At 36.3% G+C, this 6829-nt stretch overlaps 1 long non-coding RNA gene across 1 annotated transcript; it reads right to left on the reverse strand.

Annotated features, from left to right (window-relative positions):
• Window positions 1-493: 493 nt before the first annotated feature.
• On the reverse strand, window positions 494-6457 carry LOC145169384 (uncharacterized). Its single transcript, XR_013742459.1, has 3 exons — window positions 6253-6457; window positions 1031-1136; window positions 494-725 (listed from the first exon to the last, which is right to left on the reverse strand). It is a non-coding gene; the product is annotated as an uncharacterized LOC145169384 (long non-coding RNA).
• Window positions 6458-6829: the final 372 nt, after the last annotated feature.

Raw genomic sequence — 6829 nt, forward strand, 5'->3', positions numbered from 1 at the left:
CTTTATTAGATTAATCTATTGTTGTTTATAAATTACGATCACTACTAGAAAACTAGGGCAACAGCTACGGCACAATCCGTAGCTATTCAGTAGGTATAAGGCGATACCTACGGATTTGCTACGGAAAATGCCCTGTAGCATAAATGCCCGTGGGAAATTTATAACTACGGACTAGCTACAGAATAGCTACGGCTTTTTCCGTAGGTATAGTACCTACGGAATAGGTACGAAAATACATAACTACGGATTTCCTACGGATTACCGACGGAGCCCACTTTGACTACCATTGACTTTATTACCTACAGATTTCCTACGGCTCACATTACCTACGAATTTTCCGTAGGTAATTATTTTTAATTTTTTTTAAAAAAAAGCAAATAATTATTAAAAAAAAATCCAGTTTTTTATGTTCAAATTATTGAAAAAACTCATTACATTAAACTTATAACAACCACAAAACAAATAACATTATAATAAAACTAATAAACCTAAAAAAGTATCAAATACAAATACATATTACTAATGAACATTGTCTAATAATACATTAAATGTGTCTAATAATACACATTAAAAGTGTCAACTACAAATGTTTAACTAAATGCTTACAAACATAAAATTGAGAATTATTTGGTGGATTACTTGGCAAATTATTGGGTAAGTTGAATCGATAAAAGCCGACAAGTGTTCTTCAATTTGAGTTTTGAATCAAATGCCTCCAATTGTTCCTGTTTCAACACACCATAATCAGTGATCACAAAAAAAAAATACAAATATAGCAATGTACTTTTATTTATTTGCTTATTAAAGCCATAATTGGGAACATTTTTGAAAGTACAACGCTATAAGTAAGTTGTTATAATAATCATGTATATCTTGCATTTAAGAGGCAAAATATACTGAATTTAAAGTAGTTCATGGTAATTACAGAAATCATAAAATAATAGCATGACCAAAGGCTATTGAGCAATATATTAGTGAAAACCTAACTCATAGATACATAGTAGTTACAAAAAAGTTTACTCTATCTTACCCAAATGCAAATAGAGTCCTTGGATTATGCTTTTCTTTCCAACCACTTAAGCAAATTTAGTTGCAAGTTACCCAATCGGCTATATGTGAAACAATATATATTGTACCTGTACATGGAACCCAAACAATTCCATAAGCATAAACTTGCAGGAAAAAATCAACTTAAGTAATAATAGACCATAAACATAAGTTGGATTTAAAAGCAATAATTTTATAGAATTTATGTAACCCACAATCAACATGGTGGTGTGTTGATACTTGATTCACAATAAGCATTTTATGCAACCTACAACTTGAACAACCCTAAGAACATCAAATTCCTCTCTTTTCATATCTAAAATTCGAATTTGATGCTTCTAAACATAAACTCATAGCTCAATACCTCGATTTTTTATCTCCTCTACAAAGAAAGTAAAAAGGATGTTACCAGAATCTTTTAAATCAACATCTACAGGTCTCAACTCTCAAGCCACTATTGTAGCATCTTTTCTATTTTCAACCTGTAACAGAAAAAACAGATATAAACAAAATATCCACTCCCAACAAAAGAAACAAATATAAAAAATAAATACACAATTAACTTAATAAAAATTTCAATAAATCATGTCAAAGAAACTGAATACCAAGGAGTAATTTGATTCATAGATTGATACCAAAAAGATTAGGGCTTACATTCATCAAGGAAAGCAGTAAAATAAGAATAGAGGGAGGCGACAGTTGAAGCAGATATGGTGGAGAATGGCAGTGGGACAGATACAGCGGCCAGGTCGACGGTGCTTCATGCTAAACCGGTGATAACCGACTTCTTCAATGGGTGGTGGCGTCGGCGACAAATTGAACCGACGACGGTTGCCAACAATGACGACCGTTCGTGGGAGATGTGAGGCGGGACGCCTTGCAGGGAATTAAACCCTAGAAGAAATCGAGCAAATGATTAAGCATGTACATTACATTCTTCAAATTAAAAAAAGAAAAAATCTAGGGTTTACCTTTGTAGGAGAAGAAATTGAGCAAAGAGGGGTTATGCCGGAGGAGCTCTGCTGCCGCAGAGGGAAGGAACGCTGGAAAAGGGGTGAACGAGCCGGAGAAGGGACGAGCAACGAGGGGTGGTTTTGGGTAGCGTTCACAGAAGACGAAGGGGGGAAGACAGAAGCGAGGAGTGTAGGAGTCGATCGCTAAAATGGAGGAGGAGGCGTACAAAAAGAATATGAAACCCTAAACTGAACAAGGCAAAAAAACGACGGTGGTATGACTCGAACTCGGGATTTTCCATACATAACCAACAAATCTAAAAATCGGCTGGGAATGCCACATCCATACTAACATTGTCCACTATTACTTTTAACCACTTCCACAACCGTTTATTGTTATTATTATTATTATTATTATTATTATTATTATTGTGATTTTTAAATACATGTAGATACACATACACGAGTACATACATATACACATACACATAACCATATAAATATACATACACATTTAAATACACACATACACATACATATACATTCGCACCTACATACACATATAGACATACATAAACAAACATACATACATACATACATACATACATACATATGCATTACAATGTTAAACCATGAAATGAGTAATAGATCCCGAAGGTGTACACGACTTTATGAACGATATTAATAGCTATAAGTTGGTGAAAGTTTAGATAATCATGTATGCATGTATGTGTCTATATGTATAATGGTTACACTTTCAATAACAAACTATTTTGTTATTTTTATATACATGTAGATACACATACACGAGTACATACATATACACATACACATAACTATACACAACAAACTGATGCATAAATGATGACGATGAGGATGATGATGATGATGATGATGATGATGACTATTGATAATGTGATGGTGATGGTGATGGTGGTGGTGGTGGTGGTGATGGTAACGGTGATGGTGATGGTGGTGATGATGATAGTGATGGTGATGGTGATGGTAATGGTGATGATGGTGATGGTGATGGTGGTGGTGCTGGTGATGGTGGTGATGGTGATGGTGGTAATGGTGATGGTGATGGTGATGGTGACGGTGATGGTGACGGTGATGATGATGATGGTAATGGTGATGATGGTGGTGGTGATGGTGATGGTGATGGTGATGGTGATGCTGATGGTGGTGATGGTGATGCTGGTGGTGGTGATGGTGATGGTGGTGATGGTGGTGTGATGGTGGTGGTGGTGATGGTGGTGTGATGGTGGTGGTGGTGATGGTGATGGTGGTGATGATGGTGGTGTAATGGTGATGGTGGTGATGGTGTTGATGATGATGGTGATGATGATGGTGATGGTGATGGTGATGGTGATGGTGATGGTGATAGTGATAGTGATGATTGTGATGGTGATGGTGATGGTGGTGATGGTGATGGTGATGGTGATGGTGATGGTGATGGTGGTGATGGTGGTGGTGGTTATGGTGGTGGTGATGATGGTGGTGGTGGTGATAATGATGGTGATTATGATGGTGATGATGATGGTGGTGTGATGATGGTGTTGGTGATGGTGGTGATGGTGATGGTGGTGATGATGATTGTGGTGATGATGATGGTGGTGTGATGGTGATGATGATGATGATGATGATGGTGGTGGTGGTGGTGATGATGCTGGTGGTGTGATGGTGGTGGTGGTGATGGTGGTGATGGTGATGATGGTGATGATGATGGTGGTGTGATGGTGATGGCGGTGATGGTTGTGATGATGATGGTGATGGTGATGGTGATGGTGATGGAGATGGAGATGGCGGTGATGGTGGTGATGATGGTGATGGTGATGGAGATTGTAATGGTGGTGTGATGATGGTGGTGATGGTGGTGATGTTGATGGTGGTGATGATGATGGTGGTATGATGGTGATGATGTTGATGGTGGTGGTGGTGGTGGTGATGATGATGATGGTGATGGTGATGATGATGATGGTGGTGATGATGATTATGAAGATGATGGTGGTGGTGGTGGTGGTAATGATGGTGATGGTGATGATGGTGATGATGATGATGATGATGATAATGGTGGTGGTGGTGGTGGTGGTGGTGATGATGATGATGATAGTGGTGTGGTGATGATGATGATGATGATGATGATGATGATGATGGTTGTGGTGATGATGATGGTGGTGGTGGTGATGATGATGATGATGATGATGATGGTGATGGTGATGGGGATGGTGATGGTGGTGATGGTGGTGATGGTGATGATGGTGATGATGATGTAGGTATAGGTGTTTGTGAGATTTATGTGAACGTATTCATAAGCATTATACTGTTAAACCAGTAAACGAGTAATGGATCCTGTATGTTCACACGACTTTATGAATGATATTAATAGCTATAAGTTGGTGAAAATATAGATAATCATGTATATTAGAGGTGTGAAAAAAACGGAGCGAAAAAAACGACGTTTGGTGCCCGAAAAATCGAAAATATGAAAAATCGGTAGCTAATTAGCTACAAATTAGCTACAGATTTTTCTTATTTTCGATTTTTCGGGCACCAAACGTCGTTTTTTTCGCTCTGTTTTTTTCACACCTCTATTATACATGATTATCTATATTTTCACCAATTTATAGCTATTAATATCATTTATAAGGTCGTGTGCACATACGGGATCCATTGCTAGTTTAATGGTTTAACACTATAATGCTTATGAATACGTACACATACATCTCACAAACACGTATACATACACATATACACGTATACATATACCACAACTCATTCATGTATATAAATATACATATAGAAACATAATCGATGACAAGTTGGTGAAAAGTATAGGCATTATAATGTTAAATTGTGAAACGAGTACTTGATCCTGAAGGGGTACACGACTTTATGAACGATATTAATAGCTACAAGTTGGTGAAAATAAAGATAATCATGTATAGTCGAGGTGTGAAAAAAACGAAGCGAAAAAAACGATGTTTGGTGCCCGAAAATTTAAAAATAAGAAAAATCTATAGCTAATCCGTAGCTACTTAGCTACGGATTAGCTACGGAATTCTAACGGAAAGCATACTCCGTAGGTAATTAGTATCCGTAGGTATTCCGTAGCCATTCCGTAGCTAATTAACTACGGAATAACTATGGATTTGCATTTGTAGCTATTCCATAACTATTCCGTAGCTAATTAGCTACGGAACATCTACGTACCCGCATCCGTAGTTATTCCGTAGCTATTCCGTTATTAAAGTAGGACATTTCATTCTATAGCTGATCCGTAGCGATTATGTAGCTAATTAGCTACGGAAATTTTCCGTAGCTATTTTCCGTAGGAAAACGCCATGTTTTTCAATAGTGGATTACCTCAATTTGGTTTATTATTTAATTAAACTGTATTTTAGAATCCTTCAATGTTAACTAACGATAATGAAATGCTTATATTACAAAGTCGTTGACACTAATCTGGAATCAACTGATGCTTTTAATTAACTATTCCATGTCATGCACCTTAATATATAATTTGTGATTATATTGAAACTCTTTTATAAATTATACACGTTCATTTACAAAATTCCTTATTAACACATATGCCATCAAATCATTATGTGAATCACAAGTTTATAAGCATAACTTTTAATATGTGCTAACAAATTAGATTATTTATAACACTTTAAAATTAGCATGTAATTATTATTATTTTATCTTTACTAATAAAGCTCATGATATTTACCAAAATTATAAGCCGACATTTATGTGTTGATTACTTAAACTTCATCTTGACTTAAGAGATTCAAAATTTCATGCCTTACGATCACCGGTCATGTTCTAATAATAGTATACACACACAATCTAATTAAAGACCTTCTCCAGTGAAGTTTATGAGGTACATGAAGCATTACGTGAAAGCAACACATGGCTGTTAAAGATCGCAGAATTTAAAGTTGGGTAAACATGGTATCGGAAAGTAAGTTTCAAAATCAATGGGTTACATCGATGCTTCCAAATTCGATCGACACTCGTCCCAATCTTCAACCAGTATATATATATGTTCAGGATTAAGAAAGGTAAGGGGAATTGAAGGAAATCCGCACATATCTCGTTCAGATTAGGAGCAGCAAGTTTGCAGTAATTGCCAAGAATAGGGAAGGAAAAGAAGAGCTACATCTAGTATTCTGCCAGCGAGATATATATTCACGAACAAATTGTGGATGAGCAGGAAAACATGAGGAGTTTGGGTCCAAGAACTTACCAGTCGACGTGTTGCCGTCTTTGTCCCGATCAAAGTCCAAGCGATAGTAGATTTTCAATAACCTTAGCCGTAACCAGCTCTCTCTCTCTCTCGAACCCTCTCGATCTCACTATCTTTACACAACTATCTTCCCGCTCCTCAGGTTTCCTTCTGCTTGTGTTTTCTCATGGTTAAATTATCTTTAGGGAAACGTATGTGAGAATAATTAAGGCGAAGGGTGAGCATATGGGTCGTGAGTAACGGAAACGAAAGAAACAAAAAGGTCGGCAGTTTCCCTAATCGTATGAGTGAAATTGATTAAAGATCAATTTACAATTTTGGTCCCCAATAACTTCTCCAATTTCATTAAAATCCCCACCTCTTATATTCATTTCATTTAAAGTTTCTATGATTAACTATTCACCCCCTAGACTTATATATTCACTTAACTTATTACCTTAATTAAATTTTAAAGTTAATTAAACACATTTTATACATTTTGATAATTAGTTAAATCCTATAATTAATTTAAATCTCAATTAGTTACTACGGGATTTTATCCTTTTATACCGAATGTATAACATTCTTGTCACTACCT

The sequence above is a fragment of the Lactuca virosa genome, chromosome 4 (assembly GCF_052849685.1).
Source record: "Lactuca virosa cultivar CGN04683 chromosome 4, Lactuca_virosa_CGN04683_v6, whole genome shotgun sequence".
Lineage (NCBI taxonomy): Eukaryota > Viridiplantae > Streptophyta > Magnoliopsida > Asterales > Asteraceae > Lactuca > Lactuca virosa.